Genomic DNA, 13,815 nt, shown 5'->3' with positions numbered 1-13,815 from the left:
AGAAAAAAAACATTGTGTTAATTTAATAAAAATTATCAGAAAATTTGAAGAAACAGGGTCAAGGCTGAATATACAGGAATAAAAATGCCACCTATGGAAATGCTCCCTCTGGTATAATCAGGAAACCTCAGAATTCAGAGCATCCTGTCATGCTCAGGAAGTGGTTCCTATTACTGGCTCATTGCTACAAAATATGCCAGCAAAAGGATTGATGATGGCTCTTGACAGCCACAAAGTGAGGGACTGGATTGCTAATGCTGCCTCAGAAAACCTACAACCTCTGTGACTGCTTGCCAGCAGAAATAGCAGCAGCAGCAGCTGGAGAAAGTTCATCTATAACAATGCAGCATTTAAAAATTTCCTATAGGTGTATTTGATCGATCAAATCTGAATCATACCTGAAACTTCAGCTGCAGAGGAGCTGATGAATTGAATTCTTTAGTTCTTCATTCCCCACTTTACAGGGATAGTCTCTAGAAGGAGGACAGAATAGATGTCAAGAGCCAAATCTTGCCTCTGCCATGGTATTAAAGCTGAGAAAGCTGAGGATGAATGCCTTAGACAAGCAGAGAAGATGGACTGCAGGCTTCCTTTCTTCAAGCTGGGAAGCTCTATGCTGTTGGTCTATCTCTTGGACAAGAAAAGAGGAGACGGTGCTCCACTTGAGCAGGCAGTTTCAGCATTAGAGAAGGGGCAGCAGAGAGAGTATGTAGAGCCCTGTTTTTGCTTTGAAGCACAGCAGATTTCCCCTAATGATGAGGGCAGGCTCTCTCCACTTAGACCTGCAGCTCTGCAGTGCTTAGAGAGAAAGGATAGGAGATATTCTTTCCTCCAGGCTCTCAGGAAGGCAGGTTTGGGATTGTGCAGAGTATGGTTTTTATAGTTTGAGATGGGTATGTGAGAAGCTGAGGGGAAGGGACCCATCTGTAACTGTCCTGGACCTTTAAACAGGAATACCAGTGGGATGGTTTCTGAACCCTGTGCAGTTGAAAATGCCTTTCTACTATCTTCCCATATGAATGACAACCAAACTGGGTTACATTCTTAGGTTACATTCTTAGCCTTTGTCTTCAAAAATTGTCGTTGTTTGATTACTAAGCATTGCAAAGAAAATAATCCCAGGTCTTCTAATGTTTCTGGACAGGGAATCCACTTTGCTTGCTTTTTCTCACTAGAGCCTCATGAACTTTGTGTTGGCCACTTAAGTGGGAAATTTAACAGAATATGTGGATGTTTCATCTACTAATTGAGATTTATTTGGAATATGGTTGATGTTTTATACTAAATCATAAACTTTTTTTGGTTTAGACAAATTGTCTTTACTATTGTGTCTGTTTATTGTTTTCCAGTACACTTTTGGGAAAAACTGTAGTTCTTAATTTGGTATCATCATTCACTGACTTTCACATCTGTCATACTTTCATGGTTTTTAAAATGTCTTGCCATTTTTATGATCAGATTTATTGCACTTAAGTGTATGGTCTCAAGGTACATCCATTAGTTAGAAATGACACTTTGGATCACCCCATTTTGGGACTTCTATCCAGACTCTGTTCTAATTGAAAGCTAATAGTACTGTGACAGAGGCTTTAAATTTGTGTGGTAATAGTTTGGAATTCACTCTGCAATTGATCAATTTATTTTATGGAAAATTCTTATTGAGATGAAAGTAGGAGTTTATAATTTAGAATATATGTTTCTTAATTTGGGACTTACCTACTTTATGTCTACCCTCATGTTACATTTCATGGGTAACCTGTAAAGTCCAACAAACTAAAAAAATTCATGTTGTCGTAGAATTCCAACTGTGAAACTCTTACAACTTATTTAAAAAACTCAGGTTAGGACAGGATAGGAGAATGGGTTACATGTTTGTAGGAAGAATTGAGTTCAGTTTGTCCAAAAGCCCCGTGTTTATTTGGTAGACCTTAGCCCGGTGTAGTTTTTTAAATTTAAAATTTAATTAACTAATCCAAAATTAAATAAGAAATTCAGTTCCCATTGGCCCTATTTGTTTGTTCAGTAGTTGAATGTGTGAGTGGTTGGTGGCCATCGTACCAGACAGAACCAGTACAGGAGATTTCTGTTACAGTAGAAAGTGTCACTGGTCAGTGCTGTTCTAGAAAAATTCTCTTTCAATCTGCATTTGCTGAAGAACTCACATCCTTTTGGAATTTAACTCATTGTGTTTGTGGACAAATGTTTAAAACTATCTAAAATTATGGGTTGTGTGATTTAACATGGACTTTTAAAAACTAACTTTTAAATTTTAAAATAAAACTATATATTTATGATTTTTTAATTTACAGAAACATTGTATAGGTAGTGTCTCAGTTACTTTTCTATCATTGTTGAGACAAAATACCTAACGTCCAAATTTAAACAAGGAAAGGTTTTTTTAGCTTACAGTTCATGGAGGTTTCAGGCCATCCTCAGCTGGCTCCAAGGCAGAGTGGCACATGGCAGAGGGCAACAGTTCATGGTGGCAGAAAACAACAAAAGCAACAAGAGCAAAAAGGAGGAGTGGCAGCCTCTTTCCCTCCCTTACATTGTATGTGAACTACCCACTCCAGGGCAGGTGTAACACTCACACCCATAATCCCAGCACTGGACGATGAATCAGTCATAAACTCTAAAAGCCTGCCCTCTGACTGCATGTTTCTTTGGGGGGACACCCAGACACAAACCATAACAGGTAGTAAAGACTTTTCATATAATATAGCATCAAAAATTCTGTTACATCAGTAAAAAACCAAAATTTTCCCCCATTATTCGTATTTAAACTGATTACTCATATAGGTGGATCAATATATATTATGTTTAAAACTATTTCTGTGTTTACATTTAATCTTTTTTCTCCCCTCTGCTTCTCTACCTTCTTCAGTTTTAATTGAACATTTTCTGTGGTTCCAGTTTATCCATTCTTTTAGCTGGTTGTTTCTTTTTAATAAGATTTTAGTGGTTTCCTTGTGTTTTTAATGCATACTTTCACTAGTCTAAACCCATCCTCAAATTATACACGTGATATAGTTAACTAACAATAGGAGGATATTCTCACTTCCTTCTGTCTCTGGTGATATTACCATTGTTAATTTCACTTATCCATATGTTATAATAACACAATATATTGTTATTACTGTTACTTTAAGAAGAAGAGAACTTTTAGATCAAATTTTTAAAAATTAAACATTATTGGTTACCTTTCTTGTATTTCTTGTCTTTTGTACTTCTTTTCACTGTATACATTCTGGCATATCACTTTGCTTCTGCCCAATAACTTCCTTCAACATATGTTGCAGGGCTGGTCTGCTGGGCATTTATTACCTCAGTTTTTGTCTAAGGAAGTCTTATTTCTCCTTCTATTTTCCAATATAATTTTGCTGGAAATAGAATCCAAATCAGAAATGTTCTTTAAACACTATTTATCCTACTTTTCCTTTACTTGCATGGTTTTTGCCAAGATGGCCACTTTAGTTCTCATTCTTTGGTACTCAGTGGTTAAGACTCTGCTTTACCAAGGACCATCTTCTCTGGTTTCCTTCAAGATTTCCTGTCTTGCTTCCTGCAGTTGGACATGATATGCTTGGGTGTGTATTTCACAGTGTTTATCCTACCTGAAGCTCTCTGGTCTTCCTGGATTTGTGTTTAATGTGTGCCATTAATTTGAAACAGTCCTCAGCCATTATTACTTCAAATATTTCTCCACTGTGTTCTCTTTCTTTTCCCTCTGGTATCCCAATTATGTATAACTTACACCTTTTGATATTGTCCCACAGTTCTGAATGTTTTTTGTTCTTTTCTCTTTGATTTTCAGCTTGGGAAATTTCTATTGACCCATCCTGAAGTTCTCTGATTCGCTTCTCAGCCTTGTTTATTGATGAAGGCATTTTTCATTTTACAGTGTTTTTGTTTTCTAGCCATTCCTTTATATTCTTTGCTAGTTTCTGGCTTTCTGTGTATATTTTCCATATGTTCTTACATATTGCCTACTTTTTCTATTAGAGTTTTTATCATATCAGTCATAATTACAGCTGGTCCTCACTATCCACAGTTTCTGCATCCAATGTTTCAACCAACTGTATGTCAAAATATTAAGAAAAACATTCATCTGAACCAAACATGGATAGATCTTTCCCCTTGTCATTATTCCTTAATGATACAGCACAACTATCCACTTCCCTACCTGAGAGATCTTGGAAATTCAGTTTCAGAACATAGAAATAAAGTCAATATCACAAGAAATGAATTGCATGCATTTATTTTTGTTTAGCAATGCATGTAAGATTTATATTTACACTATACCATAGTCTGTAAAGTGTGTTAGTGTATTATGTCTAAAAAGCAATGTACATAACTTAGTTAAAATACTGTATTGCTAAAAAATGCTAATGATTACCAAAGCTGTTAGAAAAATGGCCTATAATTTCTATAAACCTTCAATTTGTAATAAAAAAGCACAAATCTGAAGAGCAATAAAATAAAATATGCATATATTTATATAGCACTTAAATTTTCTTAGAGATTATAATCTAAATGTGGCTTACAGTATATGGGAAAATGTGCATAGATTATATGCAAACACTATGCCATCTATATAAGGGACTTAAACACGTGGAGCTTTGGGATGAATCTATGAGGACTTCTAATTTGTTGCCCGAGAATTCTAAGGGACCACAGTATTTTAAATTGCCTGTCTATGACCTGATAATTCTAATTCTGTGTCATGTCTGAATTAGGTGTCTTTGTTTCTTCTGAATATTTTCTTGTCTTGCTTTTGGTAGACAGTCTAATTTTTTTCCTTGAAAGCTCGATATTCTATTGCATAATTAGACTTGGAGGCAAACAGACCTTTAGTGTAAGGTTTTGTACTAATCTGGCTAGGAGTCGAGTGACTTAGTTTTTGCTATGGGTATAGTTATAAGACACCCAGATTCATCTATTGTCTTTAGTTTTGTTTTCTCCATTGTCTTGGGGTTTCCCTGAGAGCTCCTTCTCAGATTAAGTCTGTGTCTTGTGGCTCACTCAGTGATAATGCATCATTATATTAGAACTGTTTGGTGGTGGTGGTAAGGTGTAGGAGAGGGAAGCATTCTGTGATCTTCCAGTTAAACCCATTTCTTTTTGGAAGGCTGGTGTCTTGGGACCTTCCAGTGTTTCTTCAGTGTACAGGTTGTTTTTCCATCACATCCTTCTCTGGTTGCGGAGTGCCTAACATATTTTCTTAAGTGTTCATCCCTTATTTATGGTTCATGTTTCCCAGGACCTGAGGGCTGGGACAAGCACAGATTCTTTTCCCCAGACACACTGAGCTTTCAGCTTTGGGCTCTGCAGAGGCCCTTTTTTGTGAGGAGCAGATTTATGCTATGTGGAAACTCTACAGAGATGCTTCCTCTCTCACGGCCAAAGCCAAGCACTCCCAGTGTGGGATCCTGGTGATATTCCCTGACAGAAAGCTCAGGAAAGGGTGGGGAATCCCCCAAGATGGAAACCCTAGGAGATTTTTTTTTTTCAATTTCACATTAGTCTACAAACTTTGTCATCATTCCCACTTATGCATTTGTTATAGTTTAAGTATAAAATGATCCCTTAAAGCCTCATGTGTTCAGAGGTGGGGCTTTTGAAAGGGATTGGATCATGAGGGAGCTATATTCCTCAGTGAATTCATCTCATCATGAGTTCAGAACTCAGGGTGCTGTTAAGAGGCAAAGCCTGGTCAGGAGAGGTGGACTGTGGAAATGACCTGGAAGGGTATATCTCCCGCTTTGGCTCTTCTGCTTTCACTCTGCTTTAAAGTATCATGAAGTGAGCAGCTGTTCTCTGCTATGCTGTTTCTGCCTTGGAGCCAACCAACCATGGACTGAACATGTGAACTCAAATAAACTTTGACTCCTTTAAGACACAGTATTGAATATTGTATTTAGCAATGGGAAAGTGACTAAGACGGATGTTTGGACCAGGACCAGAGTCACTGTTGTTACTATGTCTGAACATGTGGATTAGAAGTCTTTGAAAGTGGTTTGCAGGAGGAATCTGGAAAGGTTTGGTGATGGGGGCTAGAGAAGTCTTAGAATGCTATAAGGTGAGCTTGATGGCTTGATGGGAGATTCTCATCTGAGCTCAGAAGACCAAAATGTTGATAGAAATGCAGACCAAAAAAACCCAGGCTCAGAGTTTTAATTGGGAACAAGGATAGCATTGGTAGTTAGAGTACAGACTGTGTGTTTTACTCTCAGGCAGAAAATTTTTCTACATTTTTCCCATGTTCTGAGACTTTGCAGGAGATAGAGATTAAAAGCAGCAGTCTTCTCTGGGCTCCCAAGAGACTCATTTCTGTCTCATTATGCATTTAGTACATTTCTAATTTTTGCCAAACTCTTAACAGTTCCAGCATTGCTGAAAAGTCCAAGTCCAAAAGCTCCTCTGAGAGTCAAGGTAGAATCTCATCTGTGAGTCCCTGTAAAAATCAAAACAGCTAAACAGCTCCAACACACAATCATATAGGGTAAACATTCTAATTCTAAAAGATAAGAATAGGGGGATAGAAAGAAATCAGAACAAATCAAGACCAAAATCTAGTGGAGCAAATTTAAATACTATAAATCCATGTCCAGCACCAGAGCAAGATGTGTGCTCCAAAAGGGTTGGGCAGCCCCATCCCTGCAACATTGCTGGCTGCAGCCCTCATGGCTTCTTTCTTGGGGTACCTCTGCTTACTGCTGACAGCTTTCCTTGGCAGACAGTCCATGTTCCTGACTTCTCCAACTTCCTAAGATTTCCACTGCAATTTGTGCTTCACCCTTACACCTCCATGCACTGCCCTCTCAGGGGCACACTGCCTGGCCCCCAGGTCTTCTGATATCTGGGTAGAAGCCTCCATGACCTTGTAACTCTTGCATTCTTCATGCCTAAAATACCAGCACCACACGGATGATGTCAATGTCTACCACAAGCTCAAGCACAGCCAGACCCCCTGCAATCGTGATTGCAAAGATCTCTGTGTGACTGGATAGCTGGACACTGTGAAAAGAACCCTGTCAAACCAATTCCCTAGGCAGCCCTCATCAAATAGGGAGACCACGTGCCCTCTTCTAAAGTGAAAACTTCATAGTTTTACACCTTTGAACTTGTGAAAGATGTGGCCTTGCTGATTCCTGACATGCCCTTAAACCATCTTTCCTATTGTACAGAGAAAGTGTGACTTGTCTCTCTTTCTGCTTCATCTCTCTTCACCTTGGATTTCAGGTTCCTGGTTCTCAGCTTTCAGACTCTGGGACTTACACCAGCTGCAGTGCCCTCACCCTACTGGTTCTCAGGCTTTTGGTCTCAGATGTGAAGTTCTTCCATTGTGCTCAGGAAGGCTCTTGACATGGACTAAATGACACCACCAGTTTTCCTGGTTCTCCAGCTTACGTATCACGGATGGGACTGCTTGGCCATCATAGCCATGAGTCAGTTCCAGGGCTCTCTGTTTTTACTGAAGAACCCTAGCTATGTAGTACAAAGGCACTGCCACTCAACAGTTACTTAAGTAGTTAAACATAAACCTGCTACATGGCCCAGCCATTTTGCTCCTCAGTATTTATCCAAGATACATGGAAAGGAATGTTGATTCAAAGATTTATAGGTTTATAGGTACTATATTGACAATAGTCCCAAACTAGGACAATTTAAATGTCCATCCACAGGCAAATATGTACATGATGTGTGCTATATCTATGGAATAATGCTACTTAGCAAGAAAGGAATTAACTACCGACATACCACCAATGTAGATGGACCTCAAAATAAATACGTGGAATGCCAGGAAATCAAAGAAATGGCATGTACTCTATGATTCCATGTGTGTAAAAGTCTAAGCAGTGCCAACATATCTATAGGGCAGAAAGAAGCTGGTCAGTGTTTGCCTAGGGTGATATAAGGAGAGAAATGTGGGAAGAAAGGATTAAAAATGGACATGAAGAAACTTTAAGGAGTGGTGGTCATGTTCATTCTTTTAATGTGTGGTGATAGTTTCAAAGGTCCGTACTTATATCAAAATTTATCAAATCACATACTTTAAGTATGGGTACCTTACTGTGTTTAAATTATACTTCAATCTCAAAATAAAAAGTAAGGAGATGTAGTTAAAAGTAGAGGAATAGAATAGGCATAAATTGGATACATCAGATATTCAGCATCACTAATTATTAGGTCAGTGAAAATATAAAACACAAGGAGATGCTACTTCCCACAAATTAAGATGACTATTATCAAAAAAACCCAAACTGTTAGTGAGGATGTGGAGAGCTAGATTTATATGGCATTTTAATAAAGAGTGATGAATCATGGGAAGTGCCTAAAAAGGATAAGGGGATTTGGGCTCCTAGAGTGCTAAGCCACAGAGAGATGAGTAGGAAACATGGAGTAAATAAGGGTTGTTCAGTAAAGTTTGTTATGCAAGCCCATCTTCGTACTGGCTTTGGATTTCCTAGTATGAGACACAGGAAAATACCTTCACAAATGGACACCTAAGTTACCTTTACAAGGGATCTTTATGCTGTTTTTAGGTAGAAAGAGGGAGGGCAGAGAGCTCTTACTGAGCTTGCTTTCTCCATTACTTTCATCTTGAAATAATTCATTGGCTAATATGATGTATTTTGGCTATCGTGGGCTGGAGGGAGATGCAAGGGCATTATTGTTTAATAAAAAGGTTCTGGACAGAGGTAGTCCTGATAGTTGTGCATCTATGTGAATGTACTTAATAGCGCTCAAGCTATATACTTAAAAATAGTTAAAATTTTCAATATATGTGCACACACATATATACATGTCCAGAATAAAACATTGAAAAAAGGGGTATATTAGAACTCCCGGGGGCAGATAAATTTTTGTGTGTAAACCAAAGACGTTTCCTAGTGATTAAAAGAAAACACCCTGGATTTCTTTGGGGAAAGAATTTTCCAAAATATTTGGTTACAGGCTGATGATAAGTGAAGAGGTGAGCACAAACTACTATAGATACCACCTCAGGCTTCAGGCGTGCACATTAAACTGAAGGAGTAGTAAGGAAGAGTCCTGTTGCAAAGGGACTCACCCACCCAGCAGTGCAACCTGCCAGCTTGGGGCACATCTTGAAGCAAGGGGGTCTCCCATCTCGGGCTGGTGCACAGTGAGTTCCTAACCATGGCCTGCAAATGGCTTTCCCTGCTGGCTCTGTAGACCAGTGGCTCCTCTGTATTTGCCATGTTGTGATGACAGTATCTGTTCTGCTACACAGTGTCATTTGAAGATAACTAAAATTAAATAAGCCAGCAAATTGCCTTAGTTTTGAGGCTGAGTGGTATTCTGCTGCTGCCTAGCACATGTGAGTGCAGCGTGCACCTCTGCCTTCCTACTGCTTTTTACCACACAGTATGTCAAGGGTACAGCGCCCTACCTATAATCTTTTTACTTTTTTAAAATTTAATTTTGTTAGTGCATGTTTGTAATTCACACAGTTCACAGCCATCTTGGGGAGTTGTTACATGTACATATTACAGGTCAGTCTTTTCTTAATCCTCTTCTCCTTACCCCTCCTCCTTTTTTCTTCTCCCCTCCCCTCTTTGGTTCTTCTATCACCTTTTACATCACCTTTAATATTTGCTTGATATCATTTGTCTTAGCTCATGTTATGGCATATACAGTTTGCACTGATTGGAGTTATTAGGATCCTGTACATGACACATCTTTTTACTTTTATTTTTACTTTTGCTTATTTATTTTGTCCTGCTTGTGATTGAACCCAGGCCATGTACATGTTAGGCAAGTGCTTTACTATTGAGTTATACCCTGAGCCCTTGTAATCGTTTTATAAAGAAACATCCTAAAAGCAACATAATAAAGGAAGGAGTTCCAGTAAAGTTGCTATAGCTAAGTTGGTCTTAAAACTATTCATGGCTTCTTTTGATTCTATGCTTCAGGTAATTAACATGGAAGAAACAAGCCAGTGTGTTCTGGAGATTTTGGCAGCTTTTGTCAAAAGATAAAACACGTGATTGTATTTGTAATTAATATAAGAAAGAGAATGTGTTTGCCTCTTTTGATTACTTTTTAAAATGCCTTCAACAAAGCTAACCAGATTACCTATGATTTAAGAAATACCTATTCTCAGTATCCCACATGTACATTCCTTCCTTGGATATTGGGCTCCTGCTGTGTAATTAGATTCTTTGGCAGCATTTCCTTAGAGGTTTTAAAATTTCTCCCTTTTAGGGTGTTAGAGCAATGCATATGTACCTCTAGGGCCCTTTTTATGGCAGGCTGCTTTGCTGCTTCATATGGCTGGGCAGTTTCACTGCACTGGCAGTGATAACTCACAGAAAAGTAAACAGGTAGCACTATAAACTCAGAGTTTGGGTGTGTCGTACCTGCTGGTACTCTCCTGGGGATAGTGGACTTTTCCCCTCTCAAAAAGGAGAGAATCTGTTCTGTTCTATCCTGCAATAAAAGAGAGTTAGATATGCTTAGTCAAGTCAGCAGTCAGCTATGCCTGGAAGCTGCCTGGCTGGGAAGATGGTTCCAAAATATGCAAGCTTGATTCAGGAACAGCTGATAAACAGAGATAGCAGAGAATCATAGCAGGTGACTTGGTCACCATTGGAATACCATGGAAGAAAAAAGCAGTGGTAACCCTGGAAATCAGCAGCTAAAAAGCAGACTTCAGGGGGGTACAAATCATAGGTGACGATTAGCACAAACAGGGGAACTTATAGGAGAAAAGGAAAGCAAGTCAGAAAGATTTATGGTCACAAAAGCAAAGGTCTTGCAGTATAAATAAAGTGAATATTACATATTTCTTAAGGTGTTTGCAAATTTTAATAATAGAAAAGACAAGGTATAAGCAAATAAAAAAAACTAGGGTTATTTAATGAAGAGTAGAGAATCAAATCAATGATTATGTTGTATCCAATTAAGAATATATTCTTTACTTGAGAAGGGCTTGAGAGGTTAGAGGTAAATTCAAATTCTATAATATATTTGCTACTGGCTTTAAGTTTCTTGAACAATTTAATAATCTCACTTGGTCATCCATGAAGCTGTTCCTCTTCTGCAAATGATCATCTATATTACTAGTTGGTGTTTAGGATCCCAGTAAAACTTGCTTATACAACCGTGTCCATAACCTTGTAGTTGTCAGACTGCTTGCCTAGCCTCTAATTGCTGCATCTTGAGCAGCTCTCAGAGTTTCTGGGGTGGGGCAGAGGGATGGCTAGAGGATGGAGAAATAAAAGAGACAGAAAGCTGAGGTCAGGTGGAGCCCTCTCTCCAGCTGGGAGGAAAGGAACTGGCCAAGGACTGCAGAGCTTTTGTTTATACCTTCTAGAGGTTGATGTCAATTTCAACCCCCCTGCCTAGCAACTTGTTTGTGATCTGGAACAGCTTGTTTAAGTGGCTCCCCTCCAGCTCCCTGTGTTCTGGGGGTGGGCTTTGTCTTAGCCCCGCATGTGTGATCAATCTCCAGCTTCAGCTGTTCTCCACATGAAGGCCTATTATTTCTATTCAGGCTACTAGAATGAAGGGCTATGGAAGAGTAGAAGAAAGTTTATGTATGTCATTTTTATAAGAAAAGGAAACATTATGATTTTTTTCTTTTAAAATTTGTTTTGTTTTGATACTTCTTTTTCATCAAATTGACAACTTAGAAAGTTGTCTCAGCTGGACACCTGTGAGTGAATGAGAGGTGGGCTCTGGGATCAGATTCCTGCTGAGTGTAAGTTTGCCAGTCCTTGACTCTCTTGTGACTCTGTACCATATGTCTCTGAGAATGTGATGATATCTACTGTGTGTCAAGGAAATTTCCAAAATGATTTGGTTCATAAAACTGTCAGTTGATTTCATATATCTAATTGAAGCATTTTCTCTCCAAAATAGGACAATTTACAGAGGTGTCTCTCTGGTTTATTTACACTGCATTTTCCCATAAAGCAGCAGGTTTGCAATAAAGCTTTTGACACCCCCTATGGTATTTTGAGAAAAACAATATACAATCTGGTGCAAGTTAGCACCAATGTGAAATGGCAGACTGGGGGGATAGCTTCAACAGCAGCAACTTTTGAAAGTAAATGAAGTGTCATCTTAAGGAGTCTGCTGTTAATGCAATTTAAATTACTCACCTGAAATTAATATTCTGCTGAGGGAAATAAAACAATTTAAGAGACCACATAATTTCCAATCACTTTAATGACATTATGTGGTCATGGACCGCTCCCTTATCCAATATAGTAACACTTCGGTTTCTTTGAACACTAAACACATTTTTCCATTTTAATTACTTGGCTTCTGATAGAAAAATCCAGTCATTTTCTGCAGATGGTTAACAATTTGAGATTTATACCTTGCTTCACCAGAATTGGGTAAACATGACATTGACATATTTATTTTTGTATTGAATATTCATTCCTATAGAGGAAGGTAGAAGTCAAAGGACTGTGACTTACCATGCAAATTCTCTTATCCCCATAAAAGTTTCATTTTTCTCCCCCTCTCCAGCTCAAGGCAGTTTGAAACTTGCACTGTCTTAACTTCTTCTCATTTTGGCACATGGAAATGCTAAAGAAAAAAATGCAGTTCTTATAACTTCCCAGTTCTCAAGTGGAAAGAAGAAAGCATGCCACGTTCTTTCCAGGTGAGAGCTGAGATTCCTGGATTTTTGGGCTGACTGGATGAGCTAAGGAGAGGATACGTGTGTTGACTGTTAAAGGACATGGTGGACTTAGTACTATATATGAGCGAGGGTTAAAGCAGTTAAAAAAATAACCCAACCATTATTTCAGAGTTGGTTTGAAAAAGAAATGATGAACAACAGCTAAACAGATGGTATTTAGTAAATGTCTTCATTTCCCAGCGTTTCCCTATCCTCTGATTTTGATCTCATGAACAAGAGAGGTCTGTGGCTTTGGGCAGGAAGAAAAGGCCACTGGGTACTGAATCCTTGTCCCATGCAAAGGATTCTTATTCCAGTACCCCAGTTTCAACCAAGCCTCATTAAGTCAGAATATCTGAGAGTGGGATGTGTGTATCTTAAATATATTTTCAAGCTCCGCAAAACAAATGACTCTGCTGTGTAGTCAATGTGGAGAACTGTGGTGGTATGGAAGCCTTTCTAAGTCCAGAGGAATTTGGTTGGCATTGTTATTCCATAGAGAGTTCAATTATCTATTTAACTTTACTCTTCACATATTGAAGACAAAAGAGAAACATATTAATTTGGATTTAATGAAGCAACAGCCAACTTCCTTATGGTAATTACTGATAGTTTTTGTTCAGTTCCTAAAGCAGGATATAGCATATTGGAGTTTCTTTTTGAATATTTCCTAAATAAATTCTTAGCTCATTTAAGTTTATCAGTGTAAATTTTGTACTCCTTGTTAATAGAGTATTTAAAATTGAAATATCCTTTTTGTTTAGTATAGCACCTGACATGCATAAGTAAACCTCTTTAGTAAAACAAGACAGAAATATATTTTTCCTGAAAGACCTTTTGCATTGGGCAGGAGAATTCTTCCTTAAATGTTTTAAGAAGAGTGTTCTCCCTTAAATGGCTTGAGAAGAGAGTTTTCTTTTCCTTTGGAAATTGTTTATATTCAAAGTAGTAATTCAAGCTTATAATAGGCATTGGTCATGTGTTTGGATGAATGAATGAATGAATGGCTAACAACTAATACTGCTGGAAATGAACCTTGTTTCTAAATAACATCAAATGACTTTTTTTTTTTTTTTTTTTTGGTTTTTCTCCGGTACCGGGAACCGAACTCACGACCTTGCGCTTGCGAGGCAGGCGCTTTTGCCGCTGAGCTA

The 13,815-nt window shown here is 38.3% G+C and overlaps 1 long non-coding RNA gene across 1 annotated transcript in view; it reads right to left on the bottom strand.

Moving 5' to 3' along the window:
* LOC106146906 overlaps positions 1 to 13,815 on the bottom strand; it is a 44,690-nt gene that overhangs the window by 26,312 nt on the left and 4,563 nt on the right. The window contains exon 2 of the long non-coding RNA XR_001231532.1: positions 10,386 to 10,455. This is a non-coding gene — a long non-coding RNA (uncharacterized LOC106146906). The remainder of the gene's footprint in view (positions 1 to 10,385; positions 10,456 to 13,815) is intronic.

This window comes from Chinchilla lanigera, unplaced genomic scaffold (assembly GCF_000276665.1).
Source record: "Chinchilla lanigera isolate Chin_1 unplaced genomic scaffold, ChiLan1.0 scaffold00101, whole genome shotgun sequence".
NCBI lineage: Eukaryota > Metazoa > Chordata > Mammalia > Rodentia > Chinchillidae > Chinchilla > Chinchilla lanigera.
Note: the sequence above shows the minus strand (reverse complement) of the source record. Positions and strands in the feature narration are given on the sequence as shown.